This window comes from Oncorhynchus tshawytscha, linkage group LG30 (genome assembly GCF_018296145.1).
Source record: "Oncorhynchus tshawytscha isolate Ot180627B linkage group LG30, Otsh_v2.0, whole genome shotgun sequence".
In the NCBI taxonomy this organism is placed as follows: domain Eukaryota; kingdom Metazoa; phylum Chordata; class Actinopteri; order Salmoniformes; family Salmonidae; genus Oncorhynchus; species Oncorhynchus tshawytscha.
Genome location: NC_056458.1, coordinates 40262044 through 40275340, shown reverse-complemented (window position 1 = coordinate 40275340; position 13297 = coordinate 40262044).

Below are 13297 nucleotides of genomic sequence, written 5' to 3'. Positions count from 1 at the left end.
AAACTCCACTCGCCGTGTTTTGGAGGAAGAAGAAGGATAAGTACAACACCGAAAAAAACACCCCCCTAATCATGAAGCATGGAGGTGGAAACATCATTCTTTGGGGATGCTTTTCTGCAAAGGGGACAGGACGACTGCACCATATTGAGGGGAGGATGGATGGGGCCATGTATCGCGAGATCTTGGCCAACAACCTCCTTCCCTCAGTAAGAGCATTGAAGATGGGTCGTGGCTGGGTCTTCCAGCATGACAACGACCCGAAACACACAGCCAGGGCAACTAAGGAGTGGCTCCGTAAGAAGCATCTCAAGGTCCTGGAGTGGCCTAGCCAGTCTCCAGACCTGAACCCAATAGAAAATCGTTGGAGGGAGCTGAAAGTCTGTATTGCCCAGCGACAGCCCCGAAACCTGAAGGATCTGGAGAAGGTCTGTATGGAGGAGTGGGCCAAAATCCCTGCTGCACTGTGTGCAAACCTGGTCAAGAACTTCAGGAAACGTATGATCTCTGTAATTGCAAACAAAGGTTTCTATAACAAATATTACGTTCTGATTTTCTGATGTATCAAATACTTATGTCATGCAATGAAATGCAAATTAATTACTTAAACATCATACAATGTGATTTTCTGGATTTTGTTTTAGATTCCGTCCCTCACAGTTAAAGTGTACCTATGATACAAATTACAGACCTCTACATGCTTTGTAAGTAGGAAAACTAGCAAAATCAGCAGTGTATCAAATACTTGTTCTCCCCACTGTATGTATATATATATATATACATAGTTGAAGTCGGAAGTATACATACACTTAGGTTGGAGTCATTAAAAATCGTTTTTCAACCACTCCACAAATTTCTTGTCAACAAACTATAGTTTTGGCAAGTTGGTTAGGACATCTACTTTGTGCATGACACAAGTCATTATTACAACAATTGTTCACAGACAGATTATTTCACTGTATCACAATTCCAGTGGGTCAGAAGTTGACATACACAAAGTTGACTGTGCTTTTAAACAGCTTGGAAAATTCCAGAAAATTATGTCATGGCTTTAGAAGCTTCAGATAGGCTAACTTGACATCATTTGAGTCAATTGGAGGTGTACCTGTGGATGTATTTCAAGGCTTAACTTCAAACTCAGTGCCCCTTTGCTTGACATCTTGGGAAAATCAAAAGAAATCAGCCAAGACCTCAGAAAAACAATTGTAGACCTCCACAAGTCTGGTTCATCCTTGGGAGCAATTTCCAAACGCCTGAAGGTACCTCGTTCATCTGTACAAACAATGTTATGCAAGTATAAACACCATGGGACCATGCAGCCACCATACCACTCAGGAAGGAGACGTGTTCTGTCTCCTAGAGATGAACGTACTTTGGTGCGAAAAGTGCAAATCAATCCCAGAACAACAGCAAAGGACATTGTGAAGATGCTGGAGGAAACAGGTACAAAAGTATCTATATCCACAGTAAAACGGGTCCTATATGGACATAACCTGAAAGGCCGCTCAGCAAGGAAGAAGCCGCTGCTCCAAAACCGCCATAGCCAGACTGCGGTTTGCAACGGCACATGGGGACAAAGATCGTACTTTTTGGAGAAATGTCCTCTGGTCTGATGAAACAAAAATAGAACTGTTTGGCCATAATGACCATCGTTATGTTTGGAGGAAAAAGGGGGAGGCTTGCAAGCCGAAGAACACCATCCCAACCGTGATGCACGGGGGTGGCAGCATCATGTTGTGGGGGTGCTTTGCTGCAGGAGGGACTGGTGCACTCCACAAAATAGATGGCCTCATAAGGGAGGAAAATTATGTGGATATATTGAAGCAACATCTCAAGACATCAGTCAGGAAGTTAAAGCTTGGGCGCAAATGGGTCTTTCAAACGGACAATAACCCCACGCATACTTCCAAAGTTGTGGCAAAATGGCTTAAGGACAACAAAGTCAAGGTATTGGAGTGGCCATCACAAAGCCCTGACCTAAATCCTATAGGAAATTTGAGGGCAGAACTGAAAAAGCATGTGCGAGCAAGGAGTCCTAATAACCTGACTCAGTTACACCAGCTCTGTCAGGAGGAATGGGCCAAAATACACACACACACACACACACACACACACACACACACACACACACACACACACACACACACACACACACACACACACACACACACACACACACACACACACTTCCGTTCAAAAGTTTGGGGTCACTTAGAAATGTCCTTGTTATTGAAAGAAAAGCACATTTTTTGTCCATTAAAATAACATCAAAATGATCAGAAATACAGTGTAGACATTGCTGATGTCGTAAATGACTATTGCAGCTGGAAAAGGCAGTTTTCTTATGGAATATCTACATAGGTGTACAGAAGACCATTATCAGCAATCACTCCTGTGTTCCAATGGCACGTTGTGTTAGCTAATCCAAGTTTATCATATTAAAAAGAGTTTCTTCTGAAACTCGTCAGTCTATTCTTGTTCTGAGAAATGAAGGCTATTTCATGCGAGGAATTGCCAAGAAACTGAAGATCTCATACAATGCTGTGTGCTACTCCCTTCACAGAATAGCACAAACTGGCTCTAACCAGAATAGAAAGAGTGGGACTGGCCTTCTAGGCAGAGCTGGCCAATAAAAAAGAAAAGATTAAGATGGACAAAAGAACACAGACACTGGGCAGAGGAACTCTGCCAGAAGGCCAGGGCTTTCTACTGACTCTGAAACACGAAAGATTCCCAGGGTCCCTGCTCATCTGCATGAACGTGCCTTAGGCATGCTGCAAGGAGGCATGAGGACTGCAGATGTGGCCAGGGCAATAAATTGCAATGTCCGTACTGTGAGACGCCTAAGACAGCGCTACAGGGAGACAGCATGGACAGCTGATCGTCCTCGCAGTGGCAGACCATTTGTAACAACACCTGCACAGGATCGGTACATCCGAACATCACACCTACGGGACAGGCACAGGATGGCAACAACAACTGCCCGAGTTACACCAGGAACACACAATCCCTCCATCAGTGCTCAGACTATCCGCAATAGGCTGAGAGAGGGCTTGTAGGCCTGTCCTCACCAGACATCACCGACAACAATGTCGCCTATGGGCACAAACCCACCGTCGCTGGATCAGACAGGAATGGCAAAAAGTGCTCTTCACTGACGAGTCACGGTTTTGTCTCACCAGGGGTGATGGTTGGATTCGCATTTATCGTCGTAGGGATGAGCGTTACACCGAGGCATGTACTCTGGAGCAGGATCAATTTGGAGGTGGAGGGTCAGTCATGGTCTGGGGCGGTGTGTCACAGCATCATCGGACTGAGCTTGTTGTCATTGCAGGCAATCTCAGTGCTGTGCGTTACAGGGAAGACATCTTCCTCCCTCATGTGGTAGCCTTCCTGCAGGCTCATCTTGACATGACCCTCCAGCATGACAATGCCACTAGCCATACTGCTCGTTCTGTGCGTAATTTCCTGCAAGACAGGAATGTCAGTGTTCTGCCATGGCCAGCGAAGAGCCCGGATCTCAATCCCATTGAGCACGTCTGGGACCTGTTGGATCGGAGGGTGAGGGCTAGGGCCAGTCCCCTCAAAAATGTCCGGGAACTTGCAGGTGCCTTGGTGGAAAAGTGGGGTAAACATCTCACAGCAAGAACTGGCAATTCTGGTGCAGTCCATGAGGAGGAGATGCACTGCAGTACTTAATGCAGCTGGTGGCCACACCAGATACTGACTGTTACTTTTGATTTTGAACCCCCCTTTGTTCAGGGACAAATTATTCCATTTCTGTTAGTCACATGTCTGTGGAACTTGTTCAGTTTATGTCTGTTGTTGAATCTTGGTATGTTCATACAAATATTTACACATGTTAAGTTTGCTGAAAATAAACGCAGTTGACAGTGAGGACGTTTCTTTTTTTGCTGTTTATACACACACACACACACACACAAACAAAAGTTTGTACACCTAGGCATTCAAGGGTTTTTCTTGATTTTTACTATTTTCTACATTGTAGAATCACATAGTAACCATAAAAGTGTTAAACAAATCAAAATATATTTGAGATTCTTCAAAGTAGCCACCCTTTGCCTTGATGACAGCTTTGCACACTCGGCATTCTCTCAACCAGCTTCTTGAGGTAGTCACCTGAAATTAATTTCAATTAACAGGTGTGCCTTGTTAAAAGTTCATTAGTGGAATTTCTTTCCTTCTTAATGCGTTTGAGCCAATCAGTTGTATTGTGACAAGGTAGAGGTGGTGTACAGACGATAAACCTATTTGGTAAAATACCAAGTCCATATTAAGGCAAGAACAGCTCAAATAAGCAAAGAGAAATGACAGTCCATCATTATTTTAAGACATGAAGGTCAGTCAATGCAGAACATTTCAAGAACTTAGACAGTTTCTTTAAGTGCAGTTGCAAAAACCATCAAGCGCTATGATTTAACTGGCTCTCATGAAGACCGCCACAGGAAAGGAAGACCCAGAGTTACCTCTGCTGCAGAGGATAAGTTCATTAAAGTTAACTGCACCTCAGATTGCGGCCCAAATAAATGCTTCACAGATGTCAAGCAACAGACATCTTAACATCAACTGTTCAGAGGATACTGCCTGAATCAAGCCTTCATGGTCGATTTTCTGAAAAGAAACCTATACTAAAGGACACCAATAATAAGAAGAGATTTGCTTGGGACAAGAAACACAAGCAATGGACATTAGACTAGTGGAAATCTGCCCTTTGGTCTGATAAGTCCAAATGAAAGATTTTTGGTTCCAACTGCAGTGTCTTTGTGAGACGCATAGTAGGTGAACGGATGATCCCTGCATGTGTGGTTCCCACCGTGAAGCATAGAGGAGGAGGTGCGATGGTGCTTTGCTGGTGACACTGTCTGTGATTTATTTAGAATTCAAGGCACACTTAAACAGCATGGGTACTACAGCATTCTGCAGCAATATGCCATCCATTCTGGATTGAGTTTAGTGGGACTATCATTTGTTTTTCAACAGGACAATGACCCAAAACACACCTTCAGGCTGTGTAAGGGCTATTTGACCAAGAAGGAGAATGATGATGCTGCATCATTCAACCTCAACCAAATTGAGATTGTTTGGGATGATTTGGACCACAGAGTGAAGGAAAAGCAGCCAACAAGTGCTCAGCATATGTGGGAACTCCTTCAAGACTTTTGGAAAAGCATTCCTCATGAAGCTGGTTGAGAGAATGCCAAGAGTGAGCAAAGCTGTCATCAAGGCAAAGGGTGGCTACTTTGAAGAATCTCAAATGTAAAATATATTTTGAGTTGTTTTAACACTTTTTTGGTTACTACATGATTCCATATTTGTTATTTCATAATTTATGTCTTCACTATTATTCTACAATGTAGAAAATAGTAAAAATCAAGAAAAACCCTGAATGAGTAGGTGTGTCCAAACTTTTGACTGGTACTGTATATGAATAATTCACCTGGATTATATCACTGCTAGAGCAGAGGGGGGAGGGATAGGAGAAAAGAGCAGACCCCCTCCCTCACCCTGCTCCTCTAGTATGAGTCAGACAGGCCAGTTCCCTTGATGCACTGCAGAAGCATAGTGTGACGTCTCCTTCTCCCCCCCGTCTCTGCCCCCGACTGAACCAGCTTTCTGTCTCACACACACATACCAACACCACGGAGCAAGTGTCATTCACAAACACACAATCATCCTCACCAGCGAAATAACAAATGAGATGCGGAAGACAAGGGTTGCGACACTCCAAAATAACTTCATTCATGAGCAACATTCAGATGTTTCCTGCCAGGTTTAGCACAGAGACAAAAAGGCATGATTCACTTTAACAATGTAAGCCTGTTTTGAAATGATGCCACTGGGGTAGGCGAGGCTGAGGGGGAGTGAGTCAGAGTGGTGAGGATGAGGAGCAGGTGAGGATGAAGATGAAAGCGAAGCTGAGGGGGTGTGCTGAGCGGAGCGCCAAGCCAGCATGTGGGGTGTAGAGCGTCTCTGCTGTCTTTCCCCCGTGGCAACGGCAGCTCGACAATGAGTCACCGCTGCTCATCCGTAACCCCCGGCGACCAGCCCTCCCTCCCTCCTCCCACCAGCCAGTGCTAGCTAGCATCCTCTCCTCTCCACCCACCAGCCAGTGCTAGCTAGCATCCTCTCCTCTCCTCCCACTGTCAGGCTGACCTTATCAGTAGTCAGCCCCTTTCACAGCCCCTGCCTCCCATCCCCCAACAAACTCTCTCTCACACACACACACACCACAGTACCCATATGAAGGGAGCGAGGGAATGGGAGATGGGGAGGGCCAGGATGACTCACATGTCAGTGGTAACAGGCGACACACCTACCTCCACACCAACCTGCTTGCTAAATCCCTTCCCCTGAAATCTGTTTATTTTTTACAATGAGGTTATTTGACTGCCTGCAATTTACATCAGGCTGATGTGGGTTGTTACCAATAGCAAGTACTAAGTGCTTCTCCCCAAGGAAGTCACACAGGACAGGGAAATGAGGTGATGGCCACTTAGCACCTGGGAGCCAGTACACATGGGCCATAACACTGAAGCAGAAAGAGTAACCCGGCTCATTTCCATCAAATCTAAATGTCACTTGATACACTATTTATACAAAAGTATGTGGACACCCCTTCAAATGAGTGGATTTGAACATTTTCAGCCACACCCGTTGCTGACAGGTGTATAAAAATCAATCACACCGACATGCAATCTCCATAGACAAACATTGACAGTAGAATGACCTTACTGAAGAGCACAGTGACTTTCAAAGTGGCACCGTCATAGGATTACCACCTTTCTTCAAATTTCTGTCTCGGTCAACTATAAGTGCTGTTATTGTGAAGTGGAAAAGTCCAGGAGGAACAACGGCTCAGCAGCGAAGTGGTAGGCCATGAAAGCTCACAGAACGGGACCGCCGAGTACTGAAGCGTGTAGTGAGTAAAAATCTGTCCTCAGTTGCAACTCACTACAGAGTTCCAATTTGCCTCTGGAAGCAACGTCAGCACAAGAACTGTTAGTCGGGAGCTTCATGAAATGGGTTTCCATGGCCGAGCAGTGGCAAACAAGCCTAAGATCACCATGCGCAATGCCAAGTGTCGGCTGGTGTGGTGTAAAGCCGCCATTGGAAATGCCTTCCCTAGAGTGATGAATCACGCTTCACCGTCAGTCCGACAGACTTATCTGGGTTGTCAGATGCCAGGAGAACGCTACCTGCCCCAATGCATAGTGCCAACTGTAAAGTTTGGTGGAGGAGGAATAATGATCTGGGGCTGTTTTCCATGGTTCGGGATTGGCCCTATAGTTCCAGTGAAGGGAAGTCTTAACGCTACAGCATACAATGACATTCTATACGATTCTGTGCTTCCAACTTTGTGGCAACATTTTGGGTTCCTGTTTCAGCATGACAATGCCCCCGTGCACAAACGAGGTCCATACAGAAATGGGTTGTTGAGATCGGTGGAAGAACTTGACTGGCCTGCACAGAGCCCTGACCTCAACCCCATCGAACACCTTTGGGATGAATTGGAACGCCGACTGGGAATCAGGGGTAATCGCCCAACATCAGTGCCCGACCTCACTAATGCGCTTGTTTTTATATTTATTTTTTATTTCACCTTTATTTAAACTAGGTAGGCTACTTGAGAACAAGTTCTCATTTGCAACTGCGACCTGGCCAAGATAAAGCGTAGCAATTCGACACATACAACAACACAGAGTTACACATGGAATAAACAAAACATACAGTCAATAATACAGTAGAACAAAAGAAAACAAAAAGTCTATATACAGTGAGTGCAAATTAGGTAAGTTAAGGAATAAATAGGCCATGGTGGCGAAGTAATTACAATATAGCAATTAAACACTGGAATGGTAGATCGGCAGAAGATGAATGCGCAGGTAGAGATACTGGGGTGCAAAGGAGCAAAATAAATAAATAAATACCAGTATGGGGATGAGGTAGGTAGATAGATGAGCTGTTTACAGATAGGCTAAGTACAGGTGCAGTGATCTGTAAACTGCTCTGACAGCTGGTGCTTAAAGCTAGTGAGGGAGATGAGAGACTCCAGCTTCAGAGAGTTTTGCAATTCGTTCCAGTCATGGGCAGCAGAGAACTGGAAGGAAAGACGACCAAAGGAGGAATTGGCTTTGGGGGTGACCAGTGAGATATACCTGCTGGAGCGAGTGCTACGAGTGGGTGCTGTTATGGTGACCAGTGAGCTGAGATAAGGCGGGGCTTTACCTAGCAGAGACTTGTAGATAACCTGTAGCCAGTGGGTTTGGCGACGAGTATGAAGCGAGGGCCAACCGACGAGAGCGTACAGGTCGCAATGGTGGGCAGTATATGGGGCTTTGGTGACAAAACGGATAGCACTGTGATAGACTGCATCCAGTTTGTTGAGTAGAGTGTTGGAGGCTATTTTATAGATGACATCACCGAAGTCGAGGATCGGTAGGATGGTCAGTTTTACGAGGGTATGTTTGGCAGCATGAGTGAAGGATGCTTTGTTGCGATATAGGAAGCCGATTCCAGATTTAATTTGGGATTGGAGATGCTTAATGTGAGTCTGGAAGGAGAGTTTACAGTCTAACCAGACACCCAGGTATTTGTAGTTGTCCACGTATTCTAAGTCAGAGCCGTCCAGAGTAGTGATGCTGGACGGGCGAGCAGGTGTGGGCAGCGATCGATTGAAAAGCATGCATTTAGTTTTACTTGCATTTAAGAGCAATTGGAGGCCGCGGAAGGAGAATTGTATGGCATTGAAGCTCGTCTGGAGGTTAGTTAACACAGTGTCCAAGGAGGGGCCAGAAGTATACAGAATGGTGTCGTCTGCGTAGAGGTGGATCAGAGAATCACCAGCAGCAAGAGCAACATCATTGATGAAAAGAGAGTCGGCCCGAGAATTGAACCCTGTGGCACACCCATAGAGACTGTCAGAGGTCCAGACAACAGGCCCTCCGATTTGACACACTGAACTCTATCAGAGAAGTAGTTGGTAAACCAGGCGAGGCAATCATTTGAGAAACTAAGGCTGTCGAGTCTGCCAATAAGAATGTTGTGATTGACAGTCGAAAGCCTTGGCCAGGTCGATGAATACGGCTGCACAGTAATGTCTCTTATCGATGGCGGTTATGATGTCGTTAAGAACCTTGAGCGTGGCTGAGGTGCACCCATGACCAGCTCTGAAACCAGATTGCATAGCGGAGAAGGTATGGTGGGATTCGAAATGGTCAGTAATCTGTTTGTTAACCTGGCTTTCGAAGACCTTAGAAAGACAGGGTAGGATAGATATAGGTCTGTAGCAGTTTGGGTCTAGAGTGTCATCCCCTTTGAAGAGGGAGATGACCGCTGCAGCTATCCGATCTTTGGGAATCTCAGACGATACGAAAGAGAGGTTGAACAGGCTAGTAATAGGGGTTGCAACAATTTCGGCATATCATTTTAAAGAGGGTCCAGATTGTCTAGCCCGGCTGATTTGTAGGGGTCCAGATTTTGCAGCTCTTTCAGAACATCGGCTATCTGGATTTGGGTAAAGAAGAAATTGTGGGGTTGCTGTGGAGGTTGCCAGGCAGTTGACCGGGGTAGGGGTAGCCATGTGAAAAGCATGGCCAGCCGTAGAGAAATGCTTATTGAAATTCTCAGTTATAGTGGATTTATCGGTGGTGACAGTGTTTCCTAGCCTCAGAGCAGTGGGCAGCTGGGTGGAGGTGCTCTTATTCTCCATGGACTTTACAGTGTCCCATAACTTTTTTGAGTTCAAATTTCTGTTTGAAAAAGCTTGCCTTAGCTTTTCTAACTGCCTGTGTATATTTGTTCCTAACTTCCCTGAAAAGTTGCATATCACGGGGGCTATTCGATGCTAATGCAGAACGCCACAGGATGTTTTTGTGCTGGTCAAGGGCAGACAGGTCTGGCGTGAACCAAGGACTATATCTATTCCTAGTTCTACATTTTTTGAGAGGGGCATGCTTATTTAAGATGGTGAGGAAGGCACTTTTAAAGAATAGCCAGGCATCATCTACTGACGGGATGAGGTCAATGTCATTTAGGATACACCGGCCAGGTCGATTAGAAAGACCTGCTCGCAGAAGTGTTTCAGGGAGCGTTTGACAGTGATGAGGGGTGGTTGTTTGGTCGCAGACTCATTACGGATGCAGGCAATGAGGCAGTGATCGCTGAGATCTTGATTGAAAACAGCAAAGGTGTATTTGGAGGGCGAATTAGTTAGGATGACATCTATGAGGGTGCCCGTGTTTACTGATTTGGGGTTGTACCTGGTAGAAACATTGATAATTTGTGTGAGATTGAGGGCATCAAGCTTAGTTTGTAGGATGGCCGGGGTGTTAAGCATGTCCCAGTTTAGGTCACCTAGTAGCACGAGCTCAGAAGATAGATGGGGGGCAATCAGTTCACATATAGTATCGAGGGCACAGCTGGGGGAAGAGGGAGGTCTATAGCAAGTGGTAACAGTGAGAGACTTGTTTTTGGACAGGTGAATTTTTAGAAGTAGAAGCTCAAATAGTTTGGGTACAGACTTAGAAAGTAATACAGAACTCTGCAGGTTATCTTTGCAGTAGACTGCAACACCGCCCCCTTTGGCAGTTCTATCTTGGCAGAAAACGTTATAGTTAGCCATGGAGATTTCAGGGTTTTTGGTGGTTTTCCTTAAGCCAGGATTCAGACACGGCTAAGACATCTGGGTTGGCAGAGTGTGCTAAAGCAGTGAGTAAAACAAACTTAGGGAGTAGGCTTCTAATGTTAACATGCATGAAACCAAGGCTTTTACGTTTACAGAAGTCAACAAATGAGAGCACCTGGGAGGTGGGAGTGGAGCTAGGCACTGCAGGACCTGGATTAACCTCAACATCACCAGAGGAACAGAGGAGAAGTAGGATAAGGGTACGGCTAAAGACTATACGAACTGGCCGTCTAGCACGTTCAGAACAGAGAGTAAAAGGAGCAGGTTTCTGGGCACGATAGCATAGATTCAAGGCATAGTGTACAGACAAATGTAAGGTAGGATGTGAGTACATTGGAGGTAAACCTAGGCATTGAGTAATGAAGAGAGAGATATAGTCTCTAGAGATGTTTAAACCAGGTGATGTCATCGCATATGTAGGAGGTGGAACAAAATGGTTGGTTAATTAAGGCATATTGAGCAGGGCTAGAGGCTCTACAGTGAAATAAGACAGTAATCACTAACCAGGACAGTAATGGACAAGGCATATTGATATTAGAGAGAGGCATGCGTAGCCAAGTGAACATATGGGTCCAGTGAGTGGTTGGGCTGGCTGGGGACACGGCGATTCAGACAGTTAGCAGGCTAACAAGCTAACAGTTAGTAGGCCGGAGCTAAACAATCTAGCAGCTAGTAGACCAGAGCAAGCTAGCAGTTAGCAGGCCGGGTTAGCAAGCAAGCAGTTAGCATGGGCTAGCAGTTAGTAGACCAGTGCAAGCTAGCAGTTAGCAGACCGGGTTAGCAAGCAAGCAGTTAGCAAGGGCTAGCAGTTAGCAGACCGGGCAGGCAAGCTAGCAGTTAGCAGACCAGAGCCCAGCAGTTTGGCAGTTAGCAGACCGGGTTAGCAGGCAAGCGGATAGCAGGTGCTAGAAAGTTAGCCTTTGGAGGGGGGCGTCACGATGGGGGTAAGTCTGTTTTTGCCTCTTCGTGCGGTGACGTCGATAGCCCAGTCGTGGAATTAGTAGGGTTCCAAGTAGCTCTAGGTAGCTAGCAGGCCGATATTGTAGCCCTGGAGTATGCTTTGGTGGTAGCACAGGAGCCCTGGCCGGGCTAGCTTCAAGTTAAATTGGTGCTTGCTCTGGGATGGAAACGCTAACCAGGAGTAGTCATCCGGGATTGCGGTTAGCTAGTTGTGAAGATCCAGATGAAAATGTTCCGTTTGCGGTAGGAATCCGGGTATAAAAATAACAGGTCCGTTATGTTCTGGTTAGAGTCACGTTGTTCGAACTGACGAGAGCTTTCCGAGCTGAAGGTTAGCTGATGACCGCTGGCAATGGTTTGCTGACTGATAGCTGGTAGTTAGCTGGCTAGATTCAGTTGAGGGATTCCAGATCCGAAGTAAATATAAATAATTTAGGGGAAAAAAAGCAGATCCACGCCACATTGGGTGAGGTGGGTTGCAGGAGAGTATTTAGATGAGGTTTAGCAAAATATTTTAAAGGATATGCGACGAAAAATATGTAAAACGATATATACAAGGGACACGACAGGACAAAGACATCTGACTGCTACGCCATCTTGGATTATGAGTGTCTGAATGGATGTTCCAACACTTAGTGGAATGCCTTTCCAGAAGAGTGGAGGCTGTTACAGCAGCAAAGAGGGGACCATGTCCATATTACTGCCCATGGTTTTGGAATGAGATGTTCGACAAGCAGATGTCCACATACTTTTGGTCATGTAGTGTACGTTGAAAACAGCGATAGGATAGTCTTGGTACCAGTCAGTTAGGATATCATTCCACTCCTTACCACGCTAAACATATATCTTAGGCATATGACACAGTGAACAAGAAGTGGAATGTTATCTATATATACTTTCTTTTAACCCAGGCTAGGTATAGGATACAAGTTGACAGAAGATAACTCTTTTAGATGACAAGTAACAAGCTCCACCCCTTCACCTCTGCCTACTTTATTGCCGACGTGATGCTATGGGGTGTAGACCATGTTAACCCAAAATGCAGAAGAGAAGATATCAATGAAAGTGTTCTTATTCAGTTACTTAGCCAGCGCATTCAAATACGGTAGGTAAAACCACATATGTCAGAAAACTTTCCTCAATAAAACTACGTTGTCAGCATATTTTGACAAAGTGATTTATTTAATGAAATCTAGAACACACAAATTCTCTGAAGGGTACATGCAGGCTCACATTATTTAAGCGTGGGATTTCAATTTGGTGATGCATTATTTCAGTCCCTCAAATGTTTATAAATAAATGTGTTGAACAAATTGTAGGTGTACAACAGTTCAGCCATGGTAGGCTAGCTGTTCTTGAAGATTAGCTATTGCAATCTTCAGACTTGAGCAATTTAGGTAAACATTGCAACATCGGGGAGAAGTGCACTTCAAACCATCAAACATTTTTTTGGTGAAGGCTCTTTCACTCCACGTACAGCCAAATTAAGAAATCAGGGCATAAGCACATCAGCTTCTCCCTCCCACTGTCCTTATAGATAGGGTAGTGAAAACACCAGGTAACTCAATTGATCATACAATACATTAAGGAACCACCCAGCACCTATATCTTCATGTGCTTTACACCAGATTCATT